Raw genomic sequence first — 20,726 nt, forward strand, 5'->3', positions numbered from 1 at the left:
ATCTTTTTAATTATTATTATTATTGAAAGAGCACTACACAGGGGCGTCTGGGTGGCTCAGTCGGTTGAGAGTCCGACTCTCGATTTCGGCTCCGGTCATGATCCCAGGGTGGTGGGATCGAGCCCCGCGTCAGTCTCTGTGCTGTGTGGAGCCTGGTAAAAATTCTCTCTCTCTCTCTCTCTCTGTCTCTCTCTCTCTCTCTCTCTCTCTCCCCCCTCCCTCTGCCCCTCTCCCTGGCTCATCCTCTCTCTCTCTCTCTCTAAAAGAAAAAAAAGAGAAAGAGCACTACCCTTCCCAAAGGAGCACCACTACCACTCTATCTTTGTGCACATTTTTTAACAAATTATTTCCTCAAAATGTGTTCCCATGTCAAGGGGCAGGAGTGAGCTTATAGGGCTCATGACAGATTGGCAAATTGTTCTCGTGAAGGATTACGACAATTTATCACGACCGTAGCCGTATTAACGTGCCCGAGTCCCTTGTAGGCTTGCTGACACTGGATCGTTACCATTTTTATTTCTGCTACCTTTATTGGTAGGTAACGGCAACTTGAAGTGGCTTGAATTCGCATCTCATTTTTCTTAAATTAAATAAAAAGTAAAGGTTGGCTTCAGCTTACGCTGACTTTCAACAGCCTATTCAACGTCTCCAAGCTGAAGGTTTCGTTCGCATCCCCAGCTAACAAGTGCAACAGATCTCTTCATTTCCATGGGCCCCCCGCCGGCCCCCGCACCTCAAACTTGACCCCCCACCCCACCCAGCGATTCCCATCGTCCTAAACACAGCCACCCACCTCCCAGGAGCTCAGGCTCAAAACCAGGACCTGTCCCTCCCTCCCCCTCACATTCAACCCTTCAGCAAGTCCTTCTGATCCCACCTTTACCACGTTCCAAGGCCACCTCCATCACCGCTGCTGCTCCCCGGGTCCAAGCCAGCGCCATCTGGAACCTGGATGACTGCCACAGCCTCCCAACCAGTCTCTCCTTGTCGTCCTTGCCCCATAGAGTCTATGCTAAGTGCCGGTCAAAACGATTTTTTTTTAAACCTCAAGTCAGATTGTGTCACTCTGTTTAAAACCCTCCAGTGACTTTATATCATGCTCTGAACAAAATTCAAACTGCTTACCCTCAAAACCCAGCCCCTGCCCACCCGGCTCAACACACTGTGTGCCCCTTCTCCCCTACTGCCCTTGTTCTCTTTCCATCCAGCCTTCTTACCGTTCCTCGCAGATCCAAGTTCACGCCACAGGGCCTTTGCACTTGCGGTTCCCTCTGGCTGAAGTGCTCTCTCCCCTAACATTTTCTCATGGCTGGCTTCTTCTCATTTCTCACATTTGGTTCAAATGCCACCTCCTCAGAGAAGCCTTCCCAGAACACTATCTTAAATAGCACGGCTCCCCCCGCCCCCTGTCATGTTGAAGCATAGCACCCCATCTGATTTTCAGCGTGACACTGAAATGCTCGATTATCATGTGCGTTTGTTGACATGGTTTTTATCTGCCCCGCCCCCCACCCCTGGTCTGGAAGTTCCACGAGGGCAGGCACCGGCCTCTGTCTGGGTCACCAGTTTATCTCCAGAGCCTAGAATGGTGCCTGGCACGTCGCGGGAACTTCAGAGTGCTAAACCTTAACCTAGGAAAACCTAAAGAGGAACAGTGAGATGCTGAAAAGCAGGCCCGTGTGCCCCTTCAGGCTCTCAGAGCTATCAGTGAGCGAATGTCGTCGAGATCCACCAAGTGTACCTACCAAGTGACGATTCCGTTTGAGACACTTTGGGGGCTACAGCAAGAAGTCGCCCTCGAAGATCGGAGTCTAGAGAGAAAAAGGAATGAAGACGATTAACTGGAAGCCGAGGAAGAAAACGGTGAGTGATGAAGCGGAGGATATTTCTGGGTCACCGAGAAGCAGAAAGGGTTCGAACAGCCTTTCGCTTGAAATGAGTGTTCGAATTCCTGGGGATACACATCCAGGGGGTTTTGAACGTCCCGGGAACTGCTCCCTTCAAGAGTGTTGGGACACGCGCAGGAACAGCCGGTTGTAGTTGTCACAGGGGCTCGCACAGGGAAGGGCACTGCTGCCACGTGGCAATCTGGGAGTCAGGGGGGCTAGACGTCCTGCGGCGCCTGGACAGACCGACACAAGGGAGAACGCTCCACCCCAAATGGCAAGGCAGAAATGGCTCCCACGCGTTCATCCAGAACACATGGAGTGCCTTCGGGGATTTCTCGATTAATGGGTTTTTTTTTTGTTGTTTTTTTTTTTTGAAGGATGAAGGAGAGCGGCAAGGCCAGCCCAAATGCCTCTTTGGGTCCCTAGCACAGCGGGATTCAAAACCCCAGCCCAGAAGAGAGGTGACCACCTCTGGATGGGGCTCAGAGTCTGACCATCAGACCGTCCCCAGTGACACCCACGACATCCCCGTGTGGCACGCAGCTCTGCTGCGTGTCCAGCAATTCTCTAACTACACAGCAGGACAAGAAGCTAATCCTGAATCAGAATCTTCCCGAGGGGGGGCTTGTCTCCCTCAAGCGGTGGTCTGGGTCGGCGGTCCGGTAGGTCCCAGGACTGGGGGGATGTGGGACACTCAGACCCCCGCTAAAGCAGTTAGCATCTGCCCTCCGCAGGCGAGATGCAGACCAAGCCTTCTGGTATTTCAAGAGAAACTGGAAATCCTGACTTTTATTGAAATCGTTCAGTTTTTATCTTTTTAAAAATGTTTAAATTTTACTTAAATCCAAGCTAGTTAACATATAGTGTCATAATGCTTTTGGGAGTGGAATTTAGTGATTCATCACTTACTGTAACACCCAGTGCCCACCCCAACAGGTGCCCTCCTTGATGCCCATCCCCCATTTAGCCCATCCCCCCCCCCACCTCCCCACCAGCAACCCTCAGCTTGTTCTCTGTGTTTAAGAGTCTCTTATGGTTTGCTTCCCTCTGTTTTTATCTTATTTTTCCTTCCTTTCCCCTATGTTCATCTGTTTTGTTTCTTAAATTCCACATCTGAGTGAAATCCCATGATATTTCTCTTTCTCTCACTGACTGATTTCCCTTAGCATCATACCCTCTAGTTCCACCTTTCTTTTTCTTTTTAAGTAATCTCTACCCACAACGTGGGGCTCGAACTCACAACCCCGAGATCAAGAGTCACATGCCCCACCGACTGAGCCAGCCAGGTGCCCCAAGATCTTTTGGTTTTTCACTGTTGACCCCTAATTCAATGGCTTTCTAAAATATAGTGCAGGCTGAAGCACACCCCTCTAAGGCTGACCCAGGGACAGCCCTTGACTCACGACAGGAGCTAAGATGGCCTCTGCAGGCCCCCTCCCCCCAGTGTTACTCCCCCTCAAATCAGTGCCATTCATTCTCTGATATGTATGCTAGCTGGGATTCCCTGGGCACCGGGGCCAGCAGGCTTATTCCACTGTCACTTTTCTCTGCGTTTAACAGGAGTCGGGGTAAAAACCCCTTCATGTAATTTACTCCATGCCTCCAGTGACTCGTGCTTTGAGAGACCCCCCCCCCCCGCCCAAAAAAGCAGGGTACAGAAAAATGTGACTCCTGGAATGCCATATTCTTTAAAAAGCAACCAAAAGGGGGCGCCTGGGTGGCTCAGTCGTTTAAGCGTCCGACTTGGGCTCAGGTCATGATCTCACGGTTTGTGGGTTCGAGCCCCACATCGGGCTCTCTGCTGTCAGCACAGAGCCCGCTTCGGATCCTCTGCCCCCCTGTCTGCCCCTACCCCCCCCCAAAAATAAATAAACATTAAAAAAAAATAACGTGGGTGGGTACAGGGGCTTCACTTTAAAGTGGGTGGGTTTAGGGGCGCCTGGGTAGCTCAGTCGGTTAAGCCTCGGACTTAGGCTCAGGTCATGATTTCACGGTTTGTCGGTTCGAGCCCCAGCCCCCCGCCTTCCCCCAACCCCCATCCTCCCCCACCCCACCCCCATCCCCCTTTGGGCTCTGTGCTGACAGCTCGGAGCCTGAAGCGTCCTTTAGATTCTGTCTCCCTGTCTCTCTCTGCCCCTCCCGCACTTGTTCGTGTTCTCTCTCTCTCTCTCTCTCTCTCAGAAATAAATAAATAAATAAATAGCTTTAAAAAAAAAAGAAAGGCAACCGAAAAACCAGAACTTGGGGGATCCCAACTAGATTAGCCCAAGGCGGGGATCTCCTCAGCATGAACGCCCCAGCCGCGCCGCCCAAGTTCACGCTAGGTCAACGGCACGAACTTTGAAAGTTACCTCAGAGGCCGGCGGGCAAACGGCCCAAAATGGGCGCCACCCTCGAAACCTTTACCCTCAAACGAGAAAAGACCCCGAGAAACCGAAAAGGCCCCCCAAGGCGACCCGCCCCGGCGCTGGGAGCCGCGCCTCAGGGTCGGCCGCGATCAAAAGTGCTCCGGGAACGGCCGCCTTCCGAAAAAACGGCAAAAAGGGCAGGACGCCACACGCAAAGCCGAGGGTCCCCAGGGCCGAGGCTACCCCGTCTCCCCCCCCCCACCCCGCCCCGAGTTCGGGGACGGCAGTTTCTCCCACAGCTTCGGCCTCCCCACCCCGCTTCTTCCCCTCGCCCCGCCCCCTGCCCCCCCTTCCCTGTCCCCCTGCCCCCCCCCCCCCCCCCCCCGCCCCCCCACCCCGTTCCCACCTCGCGACGCGGTGCTTCGGGCCCCGGGAGGGAGTCCGGCTCTCCCAGTCAGACAGGGGAAGGGATTATCCCGCCCGCCGCCCCGGAACACCTCAAGTGACACTCTTGACAAGTCCCTGAAGCCAAAGGGACCCGGTCACCCGCGGGGCCCCGTTAACTGGACGGGGCCGGGCGCGGGGGCGGCAGCGGGGGCAGGAGGGGGAGGGGCGGCCCCGGCCCCGGCCCCCACCTCGAACAGAAGAGGGCACCTTCGGTTCCCAGAAGCGGGAAGCCGCCGCCGGCGTACCCCGGGGGAGCGCCTCGAGTGACCTCTGTCGGAGCAGCGGTCTGAGGGGGCCCCTGAGCGCCCTCTAGTGCGGCGCCGGGGCCCGGCGCGGTCCAGGGAGAAGGGAGAGGACCAGGGGAAGAGCCCAGGCGCATCTCTGGAAAGCCCGACTCTGTGGGGGCAGGTGGGGCGGCCCGGGCCTCCCGCGCCTCCCCTCCCCAATCTCCACCGAGGGTCCTTCGTGGCCCGGTCGGCGCGGTACCAGAGCTTCCCCCCCCACCCCACCCCCCACCCCCCTCGCCTAGGCCGGGGCGGCCGGCGGGGGCCCGAGAGACGCAGCGGGACGTGGCTGCCTGTCAGCGAGAGCCGCGGAGGGCATTTACCCGGAGCCTGAGGGGCCGCTGCGCCTCCGCTCGGGTCTCCGCTGAGGTAACGGGACCGCCGCCGCCGCCTCTTCCCGGCCGCCGCAGTCGCAACCGCCAACGCTCTCGATCGCTCTCCGCGACTGTGGCCCGCGAGGCCAGCTGTTGAATGGCCGCGTCCAAGCCGGCGACGCACGCGCGCGCCCAGATGCCAACGCCCCGTGCGCCCCCTCGCCCCGCTGCGGCCCAGGCGAGCTCGCCGCGGCTGCTTCCCGACTCCGGGATCTCGGCTCCCGGCAGCGGGCTCGCCCACCCGTCCGTCCGCCGGCTCCCTCCCACCGCTTGGTGGGCTCTCGCCTAGCCAATTGCCGGCCCTCGCCGGCTCCGCCCCCTGGCTGCGATCCCTCAACTCGCCCTCTGGACCAATGGCAACGATGGGCTAGTCCCGCCCCTTCGAATCCCCCGGGGCCAATCGCCTTCTCCTGAGGACCCGTTCAAGTTAACCCCGCCCCTCTCGTGCGGCGGAGCTGCAGCCAAAGTTGATCCCACTGCGCGGTTGCTCCTGACGATTGAGAGGCTTCGCCCGGGCTCCCCCCACCCCCAACCCCCCCCCCCTCCGCGCCAAGTTCAGTGATTTCAAGGCTGCAGCTCACCCGGTCTGCCGACCCCCACGCGACCTATTCTGAATAAGCGAATACTTAAAAAGCTAATGAGAGAGGTACCGTTGTCCATCTCATCCCCGAGCAGGGCCGCTGCGAAATGTACACCCTCCTGGCCACAACTCACACATCACAGGGTCAGCAAGAACCTCGAAGGTCATCCGCTGACTCTGTCCCCGCATTGCTGTGTGTCTTGCTTGTGTTTTGTTGTTGTTGTTGTTTGTCTCACGTACAGGGGCTCTGCCCTCCAGGCTGGACAACTTCTGGTGACAAGCACTCACTGGCACTACGGACCGCCACTTGGGTCGCGTGAGACTGAGTGAAACCGGCCCCCTGGTAACTTCTACCCCCTTGAAACCACACAAAGGCAGCTTGGCCCCTCTTCCCACGGGGGTCCAACAATTTGAAGGCAAATCTGGCCCCACAGTTCTTCCAGGTTCTGTTACAAAGAACGGAGTTCAAGTCTCTCCTTCGAGTTTACGCCAATTCCTTTATAGCTTTCCCAAGTGGAAGGTGGGAAATGAGTCTCTCTCCCCCCCCAACCCCCAACCCCAGGGCACAGACCCTTCTGTACAGAGCAGACCAGGACAGTCACATCCCTTGTCTAGACACTAGATTTTTCTACTCAGAGCTCCCTAAGATGGCATTTGCTTTCTTGACGGCTATATCTCACAGCCAACGAATATTAGATTTACTGTCAACTAACCCCTGGGCTATTTCTCACTGCTGCTGCTATCACAGGGCTCTGTTTTCTACTTGATTAGCTGGTAAATGTCATTGGGTTTTGCTGGGGGTGGGAGGGGAGTGCTAATTTCACTCTTTTCTCTCAGGACCTCTTCACTGGCTCATTCGGTACTTAACATCTCTCCATCTGTCTTGCTACCAACGCCAAGCTCAGGCCCTCATCCTGTGTGCACAACTGCCTCCCCACAGGACACCTTACCTCTAGGCTTGTCCCCTCCCGGTGGCCTCCCAATGCTCCTCTCCTCATCCATTTGACACCAGAAGCCACAGTCGTCTCTAAAACACGAAGATAATCCTGTTACCCCACCTGACCTAAAAGCCCACCCCAGCTTCAGATCCTTTCCTACTCCTTCTCCAACCCCCCCCCCCCCCGCCTTCAATTCCAGGATAAGATCCCAAACCCCCGAATAACATGTGAAACCCTCCGTGATCTGGCCTCACCTGCCCAGCGTCTGTTTCACCTGCACCACAGAGCACTTTATACTTCAGATCCCCTGAACTTCCTTCTGTTTCTCAAATGAGCCATGGTCTCCGACACTTCTATGCCTCTGATACAAAGTCTGGAATAACCTGTCCCCTACCCTCCTAATCCTGACCTACAACACATTGATGTATTTTATTCATTCATTGAACACATATCCTGAGCACCTACGTGTGTCAAGTATGGGGGAGGGGGTATAACAACGTGATTTCTAAATATTTGATTCGATCCCTTCATCAGGTGCTTCCAGTATAAATGATTCTACTTCCATTCACATTGCCACATAGACATCAGGCAGCTATTTGTAATGATTGGACTCCAGATTCATCCAGGCAACTGAGACTGGGATTTTCTTCCTTGTGGAGTACCAGCGAATAATATTCAAACTCAGTCCATTAAGGTTGGCATTTCCAAGGCCGGAGGTTACGGCCCTTTTCTTTCATTTCCTTCACCTTAACTTAGAAAAAACAACAACAACAACGTAAGATTAAAATATTCTGTATTTGAGAGAGTATGTGCTTATTGTGTATGTTGAATTCTTTTTGTCTTTTATTTTTCTTTTTTAAGATCAGGATAAATCAGAGGAGCCTTGGTGGCTCAGTCAGTTGAGCGTCGAACTCTTGATTAAAGTTCAGGTCATGAGCTCACAGTTCGTGGGCTCAAGCCCAGAGTCAGGCTCTGCCTGACAGAGAGGAGCCTGCTTGGGATTCTCTCTCTGCCCCTTCCCCATATGTGTGCACACACACTCTCTTTCTCTCAAAATATACAAACATTTTTTTAAAAGACCAGGGGGGCTCCTGGGTGGCTCAGTCGGTTGAGTGTCCGACTCTTGGTTTTGACTCAGGTCAAGATCTCTCAGTTTTGTGAGTCTGAGCCCCATGTCGGGCTCTGTACTGACATCGTGGAGCCCGCTTGGGGTTCTCTCTCTCCCTCTCTCTCTGCCCGTACCCCACCCGCACTGCCTCTGTCTCTCTCAAAATAAATAAATAAAAACTTTTAAAAAAAATAAAAATAAAAAACATCAGAATAAATCAATCCAACACATTGTACACTTTAAAGTTACACAATGTTATATGTCAATTATATCTCAAAAACTTAGATGAACAATTAGATCCAGATAGCAATTTGTAACATACCATAGGCATGGATGTTTCTGGATCTGAAGAGAAAGGACATGAACAGGACTGACTGTATGTTATCAAAATGAAGCCATTGGAATCATGTAATTACAGAACTTCAGTGTTAGAAGGCACTTTTAAGTTAATTTAATCAGATTTCACCCTAGATGCTAGAAACTACTATGTGGGCAGTTTTTCAGGTTCTTTACAAAGTCCTCAGCTCCTTGGCCTCTGAAAGCAGGCTGTGTTCTTACTGTTCAAATATTGGCTCTGCACGACTAAGGGATTTGAGGGGCACCCAGAATGCTTCTCTGTCCATTTTTTTCCCCCTCTAGGATTAGACGTGTCCTCAGGATCTCCTCTTTCAAAATGCAAATAAAACCTGGGCACCTGGGTGGCTCAGCCGGTTGAAAGTCCAGCTGTTGATTTCGGCCTGCGTCCTGATCCCAGGGTGGTGGGATCGAACCCCACACTCGGCATGGAGCCTGCTTAAGACCCTATTTCTCCCTCTCTCTCTCTCTCTCTCTCTCTCTCTGCCCCTCTCCCCTGCTCCCACACATGCGCTTTCTCTCAAAAAATTTAAAAAAAAAATTTCAAAATGCAAATCCCACTTGGAAGAGCCACATGCCAGTATGTGTTAGTGATTAACATTTAGCATAAGGAAGACAGCATAGCTCAATAGAAAAAAAACTTTTTAAGGTGCCTATCCCAATTTGCAGTTTTCAGAGTGGTTTCACTTACTTTATCATATTTGATCCTCAGAGTGACCTGAGTTAATACCTCGTTTTCCATTCTACAGGGGAGGAAGCGAAGACTCATCTACTCATCTACGTTAAATCATTCCTCGAGGTATTCAAATTTCAGCTCTGCTGTTAACCTTGGGCAAGTGACCGACCCGGCACCCTAGGTCTCAGTTTCCCCATCACTAAAATCAAGTGAGATGCTTTGCAAGGTTTCTTTCAGCTCGGTCTGTCATCTCCCCCATCCTGCTGGCTGCGATCAGGACACTGGGGCCCTGGGCATTTTCATGGTGGCAGGAAATAATTTTGGACCAGAGGTACCTTTTGGAAAGGACACGCATGTTCCAGCGTGAGAGCAGTGAACGCTAGAAGGAGGAAAACCCGAGAAAGGACAGACCAGAAGCCCAGAACTCCAAACTTAACCTATGCCTCAGGTCCATGATGCCGTCACTTCCATTCGAATTTTGAATTAAAAATTCCAACCCATCTGCCCTTAATGATTAAAGAACCGTCTATGCAAACCTTAATTAAAGTCTGCTTGGGAGGGGAAGGGGGAAAAAAAAGTTAGAGAGGGAGGGAGGCAAACCATAAGAGACTCTTAAAAACTGAGAACAATCCGAGGGTTGATGGGGGGTGGGAGGGTGGGGAGGGTGGGTGCTGGGCATCGAGGAGGGCACCTGTTGGGAGGAGCACTGGGTTTTGTAGGGAAACCAAGGTGACAATAAATTTCATATTTAAAAAAAAAAAGTCTGCTTGGGCAAACTGTGTGATACTCAGATAAAAATTACCACAATACATTCCATAAGCCTGTTGTGCGCCCCCCTACGTACTCCATATAACAAAAGGGCGGATAAGAAGCCACAGCCTAAAGGGAGCCTTTTGGAAGGAAAGCCAACAGGCAAAGGGATGCACTCTAATAATTTATGCAAGTCGCGGATGCCACACTGCCCCTCCCCCCCATTCATCGGCTGACAGCACCGAGATGCAGCTGATCTAATGACCCCGTATTTGCTTAATCTCACTAAGCAAAGACAGGCTTTATGCCTAATATAAAAGGAATTTAAGATGCCAGGTGAGAAGCGGTGATCTTCAAACTGGTTGCGTAAGAAACCGAAAGCTAATTCCTGAGGTCATAAGCCTCCTTAATAGTCTGCTCTTTTTGGAGTGTTTAAAAACATGTTTAATTACAGTAGAATCCGTTTTCCATTACAGCCACCTAATCATTTTTTTCAGTAAATGGCTCAAAAGTGAAAAGAAGTACCACACTAACCTACCTCACTGAGTTCTTACAAGGATTTGTTCATTGGTTTTAAAGGGTTTCGGAAGGCTTTAAAAAAATTTTTTTTAAATGTTTGTTTATTTTTAAGAGAGAGAAAGAGAGCCTGAGCAGCGGAAGGGCAGCGAGAGAGGGAGACACAGAAGCCGAAGCAGGCTCCAGGCTCTACGCTGTCAGCACAGAGCCCGGCGTGAGGCTCGAACCCACAAACCATGAGATCATGACCTGAGCCGAAGTGGAAGTCGGACGCTTAACCCGACTGCGCCCCCCAGGCGCCCCCCATGGGCTTTGGAAGTCTTATAAAACAGTGGCCAAGGAATCAGGACACCTAGATTTAGTCCAGACCCCATCTTCAGTAGCTGTGTGGCCTGTAGTGATTTATTTTTTCCTCTGGGGCTCAGTTTCTCCACCTGTAAGATGAGGGGAATTGGGCTAGATAATCTCCATATTTTTGATCTAACTTTTTAACACTCCAGGATTCCCCATCATTATACATAGACCATTTTTTTAGTAGCTTAAAACAGCAATCATCTTTTGGTTTTCCTCCAACTGGGCTCCTGGAAAAATTCTCCCAGTGTCCTAGTGCTCCCCGGACACAGTCCCTTACATATACTGCCCCAGCGAAACTGTCCCCGTACGAATAGAGGAAAATATGAAATATGAATAAATATGAATAAATACGTATAAATCTGAAATAGAAAGAACGGGAAAAATAAAACCTAGACTTTCACATCCATGAACAAGTAAAGGGAAGCCATTCCTCGGTAACGGCAGACCCACACTTTCCTCTCCCCATCTTTTTTTTTTTCCCTGCTTTTCTAAAGATTTGATTACTTGCCTCTTCTCTAAAATGAATATGGGGCCCTCGCTGCCAGCTCTAAAAACACTGTGACTATTTATAAGAGAATTTGAGGAAAGGTATTTTAAAAGGAAAATGGGGGCACCTGGGTGGCTCAGTCGGTTAAGCATCAAACTCATGATTTCAGCTCAGGTCGTGATTTCACGGTTCATGAGTTCGAGCCCCACATCGGGCTCTGCCCTGGCTGTGCAGAGTCCGCTTGGATCCTCTGTCTCCCTCTGTCTCTCTGTCTCTGCCCCTCTCTCTCTCTCTCAAAAATAAATAAACACTAAAAAATAAAATGTAGGATTTAGTGTCAGATTGCCTGAGTTTGACTCAAGGAGGACTAACTACCTTGAGTGATGTTGAGTGACCTTGTGTGACCTTGGCCATGTTACTTAATCCCTCTGAGACTGTTTCCTATCTATAAGGTAGCAATAACGCTAGTTTTTTTTCTACCTCATAGAGTAACTTTCAGATTAAATGAGCTACTCCATGTAAGTGCTTAGAACAATGCCTGGCACATTGTAAGCACTCAATATTAGCCATAATATAAAATGTTAAACATTTATTATAAATATCATGTGTGCATGTGGTAAGAAAAATAGTACAGAAGGCTTTATTTTTATTTGTTTATTTTTTATTTTTCCTCTCCCACCAGTACAAAAGACTTTAACATAAAGTAAAGTGAGAACATAGAAATAGTTTTCCCCTTTTTAACTCCCAGCCTTCTTTCTTTCTTTTTTTTAAAATGTTTATTTATTTTTGAGAGAGAGATAGCCTGTGAGCGAGGAAGGGGCAGACAGAGAGGGAGACGCAGAATCCGAACAGGCTCCAGGCTCCGCGCTGTCGGCACAGAGCCCTACACAGAGCTCAAACCCATGAACCACGGGATCATGACCTGAGCCTTCGTCGGACGCTCAACCGACTGAGCTACCCTGGCGCCCCTCCCGGCCTTACTTCTTGGAGTAATCCCTGTTAACAGCTTCTGATGTATCCTTCCAGAATTTTTTAAGGACAGACTCAAACATGTATCTTTCAAACGCAGAATCTTGGCATACACACCATTTTTCACCTTGTTTTTTCACTTAATGATCTCCCTTGGGAATCTCTCCATAGCAAACATCTAGATTTACTCATTTCTTTAGTGTGGTGAAAGTGCAGAACCTGAAATTGACCCTTTTTATCATTTTTAAGTACACAGTTCAATATATATATAATATATATAAAGAATACATATATTGAATATATATATAATATATATAAAGAATATATATTGAGTATATATATAATATATATAAAGAATATATATTGAATATATATAATATATACAAAGAATATATATATAATATGTATATTATATATATTGAATATATACAGTATACATATATATGTTGAATATATATATTGAATATATAAAGAACATACATATATATATTCATACTGTTCTAAAACAGATCTCCAGAACCTTTTGTCTTGCAAATCTGAAACTCTTATACCCATTTAACAACCCTTTTCCCTGTCCCCCAGCCCCTGGCACCACCATTGTGCTGTTTGTGTGAATTTGACTAGGTTAGACATCCCATAATATGTGGAATCGTATAGTATTTGCCTTCCTGTGACTGGCTTCTTTCTAGCATAATGTCCTCAAGGTTCATCCACGGTGTGACACGTGATGGCCTTCCTTTTCAAAGCTGAATAATACTCCATTGTGTGTGTAGACACCACATATTATTTATCCATTCATTCGCCAGTGGACATCTGGGTGGCTTCCACCTCCCGGCTACCGTGAAGAGTGCCGCTCTGAACGTGATGTACAAATATGTCTTCAAGACCTTGCCTTCAATTCTTTTGGATACATACCCAGAAGTGGGGTTGCTGGGTCGTACGGTGGTTCTAGTTTTCATTTTTTTAAGGAAGCTTTACACTGTTTGCCACAGCAGCTGCACCATTGTATATTTCCACCAAGAGGGCACAAGAGTCCCAATTTCTCCACATCCTCACCAACACTTGTCATTTTCTGTTTCGTTTTGTTTTGTTTTGTTTTATAGTAGTCACCCTAACAGGCACGAGGTGATTTACTCTTTGTTTTTAACAGCTACACAGTGTTTCATGGTACAGAAAAAAACCTCTATCAACGGACAATTCGATGGAGCCTGGTCTTCAACTATTTCAAATAATGCTACAATCAACATCCATGCGTGAATCTCTTTATACACATGTTGGGTACTTTTTAGCAGGGCAATTGCCGGAACAAAAACGTGTGCATCTGGGGTAACTTTGGTAGTTGTTTTTTGGTAGCTTGTTTTTTCCAGCTTGACAAGAAATGGTTTATTAAGGGGACCTGAGAACAGAAGCATGTCCCGGACGCCTGCCCGAAGAGTAGATCTCTGTAACCCCACCTTCTGTAAGACCTGCTTTTATAATCAGGGAGGCTGGGGAGTACACACTGGAAGGCAGCCCGGAGGAAATGTTTGAGAACCATAGTCATATCTCTAGAGCCGATCAAAGATGTTATGCCCTGGGAACTATTTTTTTTTTTTTAAGTAATCTCTACACCCAACATGGGGCTCGAACTCACGACCCCAAGATCAAGAGTGCCATGCTCTACCGACTGAGCCAGCCAGGTGCCCCTTAGTAACTTTTTATTAGAAGATAATTTCAGGGGCTCCTGGGTGGCACAGTCGGTTAAGCGTCCGACTTCAGCTCAGGTCACGATCTCGCGGTCCGTGAGTTCGAGCCCCGCGTCCGGCTCTGGGCTGATGGCTCAGAGCCTGGAGCCTGTTTCCGATTCTGTGTCTCCCTCTCTCTCTGCCCCTCCCCCGTTCATGCTCTGTCTCTCTCTGTCCCAAAAATAAATAAACGTTGAAAAAAAAATTTTTTTTTAAATTAAAAAAAAAGGTAATTTCAGACTTAACAGGCAAGTTGGTGAACATCCATGTTCCTTCAACCCAGTTTCCTCAATTGCTAACAGTTTGTTCAATTGCTTTATCATTTCCTTTGAATAATAGGGTATTCCTTTTTTTCCTGAAGTATTTGGGAATAAATTTTACCCACGATGTTACTTTAAGCCTAAATACTTCAGCATGTATCTCTCAGAACAAAATATTTCTCTTCCGTAAGGACAGCACAAATATTAAAATTGGGAAATTAATATTGATGAAGTACTGCTGTCTAACCTGTAGACCATATTCATAGTTCTTTAATTGCACAAATAATATTCTTCGCAGCAAAAAAAAAAAAAAATTGGGGGACGGGGTTTCTGGGATGCAATTCAGAATCAGACCTGACATTTGCCATTTCCACCTAGCCTCCCTTAGTCTGAAAGAGTCCCTCCGACAGTCTCTGCCTTTCAAACCAAGCCATTCTTTTCATTATTGTTTTTTTTAAGATTTTATTTTTAAGTAATCTCTACACCCAATGTGGAGTTCAAACTCACAACCCCCAGATCAAGAGTCGCATATTCCACTGACTGAGCCAGCCAGGTGCCCATTATTATTATTATTATTTACTATTATTATTATGAAAAAAACCACAAACTTACAGAAAAGTTGGAACTACAGCACAGAATGTCCTGGGTATTTCTTCCTGAACTATTTGAGTGTGAGTTACCAACCCGGTGCCCCATTTTCCCTGAATAATTTGTGTGGGTTTTGTGGCCAACAGGGACATCTTCCTATTTATGGCACAATCGTCAAAATCAGGAAATGAGCATTAATAATTAACATCGAATCCTCAGGTCCCACTCAGGCCTCATTGGTTTCCCCCAGATGGTCTGTGATAGCAAAAGTTCCGAACCATATGGTGCTTTTCACTGTCACATTTTCATCTCCATTAGTCTGGACTATTTCCTTGGTCCTTCATTGACTTTCAAGACCTTGGCACTTACGAAGACTACAGGCCAGTTCTTTTGGAGAATGTCCCTCAGTTTGGGTGGGTGTGATGTGTCCTCATAATTAGGTTCAGGTTACACATCTTTGGCGGGACTGTGACAGAAGTGACACCGTACTCTGCATTCCATCAGGCGGAGCGTGATGTCTACATGTCCTGATGTTTCCCCACCCTTATTCTTCGTCGTCAGTAAATATATCGCGGGAAAGTGCTTTGAAGCTGTGTAAATCTTCCATTTCCCATCAAACTTTCAATGTCTTCATCTGTTTATTTATAATGGTATAGACTGGGGGTTTCTTATTGATTACTTTCATTGTTTACTTTGCTACTCGAGTTGTCCTAGGTTTGGTCACCGGGGGCTCCTTTGAACTGGCTTCTATGTCCCTTTGACATGTCCCCATCATTCTTTGAGTGCTTCTGGCGCAAGATAGTCCAGGATCATCTTGCACTTTCACTGCCTCAGTCCTGAAATTAGCCACCTTTCTGAGAAGCTCCAGTTCTCTTTAGTGGAAAATAGCATTTAGGAGCCAAATCTGGGGGCGCTTGGGTGGCTCAGTCGGTTAAGCGATCAACTGTAGCTCAGGTCATGATCTCCTGATCTCCATGATTTCCATGATCTCCGTGATCTCCATGATCTCAGGTTCATGGGTTCGAGCCCCTCATCTGTTGGGGTGGAGCCTGCTTGGAATTTTCTCTCTCTCCCTCTCTCTCTGCCCCTCCCCCATTTTCTCTCTCTCCTTTCTCTCTCTCTCTCTCTCTTTCTCTTTCTCTCAATAAATGGAAAAAGAAGCCAAATCTGGGTGCTAGGTGTAGATATTGCTATCAGTGTGTTGCCTCTCTCTGGCCCTCTCAAGGTCTCCACTTACGCATCTTTACTCACATGCTTAAACACACACACACTCACACACACACACACACTCACTCACAGATCTTATATCTATAGCTATAGCTATCTCTATCTCTCTCTCTATCTAACCATGAGTTCACTCTGATATATCCCATCCAACACCACTGCACTCATTCCAGTCTGGTGGCTTTCTGTATTTGTTGTGACAGTGAGATAACTAGTTTCTTTTCTTTTCTTTTCTTTTCTTTTCTTTTTTTAAAGTAGTCTCCACACTCAATGTGGAGCCAACCCCCGGGCCTGAAATCACAACCCTGAGATCAAGACCTGAGTTGAGATCCAGAGTCAGATGCTTGACCAGCTGAGTCACCCAGGCACCCCAAGATAACTAGTTTCTATTATTCTTAATATAGTTACTCACTTTATCAAGCCCCCTGTATGTAACTGTGCTGGGAAGTTTCTTTTCTATTTATGTGTGTGTATGTGTGTGTGTGTGTGTGTGTGTGTGTGTGTTTATCTATCTATTTATTTATTTTAGTGATCTCTAACCCCAACATGGGGCTTGAACTCACGATCAGGAGTCACATACTCCACTGACTGAGCCAGCCAGGTGCCCCTCTTTTCTTTTTTAGCAGTAACTACCATTTATTGACTGCTTATCATGTGCCAAGCACTATTCTACCGCTTTACATGCCAAATTTCGTTGAGTTCTCAGTATACCCTATGAGATGGGCATGATTATCCCCATTTTAGACAGGAAATTGAAGCATAGAGAGAGTAAATGGCTCAAGGTAGGATAGCTACCAGGGATTAAACAGATAGGATGGAACTGGGGTTAAACAAAGATCTAAATGACTTCCTAAGCACTGTGCTGTTCCTCCTCCTCCTCCTCCTCCTCCTTCTTTCTTCCTCTTCTTCCCCTTCTTCTCCTTCTTCCTCTTTTTCTTCTTCTTCCTCTTCTTCATTATGGTAAGAACACTTAATGTGAGATCTATTCTCTTAACAGATTTTTAAGTGCACAATAAGCACAGTGTTATACAGCAGATTGCTAGAACTTATTCGTCTTCCACGATGAAACTTCATACCCTTGAACTGCAACACTGCACTCCCTCCTTCCCCAAACCCCTGCGAACAACCATTCTACTCGCTGCTTCCATGAATGTGACGATTTAGATGCCTCACATGAGTGGAATAATGCAATATGTGCCCTTCTATGACTGGCTGATTTCACTTAGCATAATGTCCTCGAGGTCCATCCACGCTGTTGTTTATGGCAGGATTTCATTCTTTTTGAAGGCTGAATAATAATCCACTGTATGTATAGACCGTATTTTCCTTGTCCTTTCGTCTGTCAGTGAACACCTAGGACGTTTCCACATCTTGGCTATTGTGAATAATGCTGCAGTGAACATGGGAACACATACCTCTTTGAGATCCTGATTTCAATTCTTTTGGATATATATCCCCAGAAGTGGGATAGCTGGATCATAATATAGTTCTATTTTTAATTTTTTGAGGAGACTCCGTTCTGTTTCTCCATGGTGGCCACACCACCCAAGCGCCCAAGGGTTCCAATTTCTCCTCCTCCTCACCAACGCTTGTTATCTGGTGTCTTTTTTGACAATAGCCACCTTAACAGATGCGAGGTGTTTTTGAGCTGCATTTGCCTTATGATCAGTGATAACAATCACTTCTTCTTACACCCAGTGGCTATTTCCATGTCTTAACTGAAGAAATGTCTACTTCATTTTTTGCCCATTTGAAAAATCAAGTTATTTGGTTTTTTGTTTGTTTGTTTGTTTTTCACTTATAAGAGTTTCTTATATTTTTTTGGATATTAACCCCTTCCCAGATATATGTTTGGCAAATATTTTCTCCCATTCCATGGGTTGCCTTTCCACTATGTTGTTTCCTTTGCTGTGCAGAAGCTTTTTAGGTTGATATTGTCTTATTTGTCTATTTTTGCTTTTGTTGCCTGTGCAACACCAAAGGTTTCATAGCCATGAAACCATCACCAAGATCAATGCCATGAAGCTTTTCCCCTGTTTTCTTCTATGAGTTCTACTGCCTCTGATCTTACATTTAAATCTTCAATACATTTTGAGTTGGTTTTTGTGTATACTATAAGAGAAGGGTTTAGTTTCATTATTTTGTACGTGGATATCTAGTTTTCTCAACACGATTTGTTGAAGACACTGTCCTTCCCTCATTGTGTATTCTTGGCACCCTGATTGAATCTTTACTGTACATGGGTTGATCTCCAAGTACTTTATTCTGTTCCACGGGCCTATGTGTCTGTTTTTTATGCCAGTATCATACGGTTTTAATTATTGTCACTTTGTATTTTGAAATCAGCAAGTGTGCTTCCTCCAGCTTTTTTTCTTCTTTCTCAAGATTGGTTTGGCTCTTCATGGCCTTTTGGGGCTCTTTATGAATTTTAGGATTGTTGTTTCTAGTTCTATAAACACTGCCATTGGGACTTGCACAGGGATTGCCTTGAATCTGTAGATCACTTTGGGTAGTATGGACAATTTTTCTAAAATGTCCCTCAATGATCTCTGCCTAGTGGTATTCTCCCACTTGTGTGATCACTTCCCCTTGACCATGAGCTGGATCTAGTGAATCCCTCCTAATGATAGAATTCAGCAAATTTTGTAAGAAAAGTTACAAGAAGATTCTGGCTCCTAATTTGCTCCGGCTTGCTCATTTGCGCTCTCTCTCTCTCTCTCTCCCCCTCCCTTGCTCTCAGGGAAGCTAGCCGCCCGATGGAGAGTCCCATGTAGCAAGGAGCTGAGGGAGGCTCCTGGCCAATACCCACGGAGGGACTGAGGCCCTCAGACAACAGCTCACCAGGAACTAAATCTTGCTAACAACCACATGGTTGCTTGGAAGCAGATGCTCCCCCAGCTGAGCCTTCAGATTGTAGCTTTGTGAGAGACTCTGAGCCAGAGGCATCCGGCTGGGCCGGGCCGGGCCCGGATTCCCGACACACAAAACCTGAGCTGAGAGATGTTGGCTGTTCTAAGCCACTGAGTTTGTGGGTAAATTGCTACGTGCAACTAGATAACTAATATGGTAACCAATCTCCCATTTTCATTACCACCCTCCTTGACATGGAGTCTGCTCGTCCTGTTTGGGGTCCCTTGTTCCCCGTCAGTGGCTGCCCCCCTACACAGATTTCCTCCCCACCCAGCTCAGGCTGACACTCCCTGGCAATGACACTCCATCATGACATGCCCTCATGAGATGCCCTCCTCCATCCTCCCAGGCTCTGCTTCCCACACCGAGCCGCCCTTCCCCAAGGATACCCTGGCCCTTCCTACGAGGCCGCCCTCCGCAGGGACACCCCCCCTCACTGTGCTCAGTATCCAACACCCTAATCGGACCGTGGATGGCTACCTTGTTCTGCTTCCCTAATGGCTTTCGAACTCAATTTTTTTAGGAAAGTGAGGCAGAAGGACAGAGCGTGTGCATTTTTATTTCCAGCATATATATTGCCAAATTACCCTCCAAAAATCTTACATCCATTTACACTCTGGTCTCTCTCTCCTTTCCTTGTCTCACAGGGTGCTGGTTGGTTTTTCCTTTCTAGTGCTGGTTCTAGGTTTTATTCCAATGAAACGCCAAGTCGCCCAATTCTTTTCAAAAACAGCTGCTGGGTCTGTCTGCCCTGACATATCTAAATAGAGATCATTTTCCCCTTAAAATGCAAATCCTCTCTCTCACTCTCATTGACAGTTATGGGTTTCTGTCCTTGGTCACTGGTTTGTAATGTGGACAACTCTGGATATTTGTATCCAGAGAAGAGCAGTACGCCTTCCAACAATTTGTGACAAAGATGGACATTTATTTATTTTTTTTAAATGTTTTCAGTTTATTTATTTATTTTTGAGAGAGAGAGAGACAGAGACAGAGACAGAGATATCCCAAACAGGCTCTGCACCGTCAGCACAGAGCCTGACATGGGGCTCGAACTCACGAACCACGAGATCACGACCTGAGCCGAAATGAACAGTCAGACGCTTCACCGACTGAACAACCCAGGCGCCCCACAAAGATGGACCTTTAAATTGTAGGCCTACAGGAACTTTTTAAAAAGGGGTTACCTGGCCCTTTGTTAAGTTCTGAGTGAATATATATCTAGCCGAGAAGGGGCTATTTCTGTCTCAGCCCATCTCTTCACTTTCGGGTTGCAATTTGTGCATATCTGTGTGTTTACTCCACCTGAAGCCCTAGCTTTTCTGGTTTTACGTCTTCATCCCTGAAGGTAAGGTAATACTTGTAATTAACATTTAGAAAGCACTTTACGAAACACTGTTAATTCATCTAGTCCTCACAAGAGCATGACGACTTTGCTGTTACTGCCCCTATTTAACACGTGAGAAAAAACTGAACCTCTGAGTGCACGATTTACCCAAGGTGGTCACACAGCTGGTTAGTGACAAAACTGGGGCTGGAACTCAAGCCTGCTAACTCCAGACCCTGAACTCTTCCCGCTCCATTGTACTACCTTTCCGGGTTCTTCTCCTTCACGGAAGTATTCTTAAAGGCTTGAACTGCCCTTCCAAACTGGAGCCTGAATATGTAGAAACCTCTGTCCAGCCTGGCAAACTCTATTTGGCCAGGCCAAATCCATTCTTTAGAAGTGATTTGTACTTGGATTTAACTGTAGCTCTTTATCGCATCATTAAAATAATGTTTTTAAAAAATGTTTATTTATTTACTTTGAGAAAGAGAGAGAGAGAGCACGAACACGGAGGGGCAGAGAGAGACAGAATCCCAAGAAGGCTCTGCGCTGCCAGCACAGAGCCCAATGTTGGGCTCAAACCAATGAACCATGAGATCATGACCTGAGCCAAAACCAA

At 47.4% G+C, this 20,726-nt stretch overlaps 1 protein-coding gene across 1 annotated transcript in view; it reads right to left on the reverse strand.

The window, feature by feature from the left end:
• LOC121025387 (A-kinase anchor protein 17B) overlaps positions 1-5,539 on the reverse strand; it is a 28,464-nt gene extending 22,925 nt beyond the window's left edge. Inside the window, exons 1-2 of the mRNA XM_040467929.1 lie at positions 5,292-5,539; positions 1,746-1,811 (exon numbers count right to left, since the gene is read on the reverse strand). The gene's annotated coding sequence lies outside the window, so the exon portion shown is untranslated. The remainder of the gene's footprint in view (positions 1-1,745; positions 1,812-5,291) is intronic.
• Between the last annotated feature and the right edge of the window lie 15,187 nt (positions 5,540-20,726).

This window comes from Herpailurus yagouaroundi, unplaced genomic scaffold (assembly GCF_014898765.1).
Source record: "Herpailurus yagouaroundi ecotype Mexico unplaced genomic scaffold, PumYag 67641, whole genome shotgun sequence".
Classification (NCBI taxonomy): domain Eukaryota; kingdom Metazoa; phylum Chordata; class Mammalia; order Carnivora; family Felidae; genus Herpailurus; species Herpailurus yagouaroundi.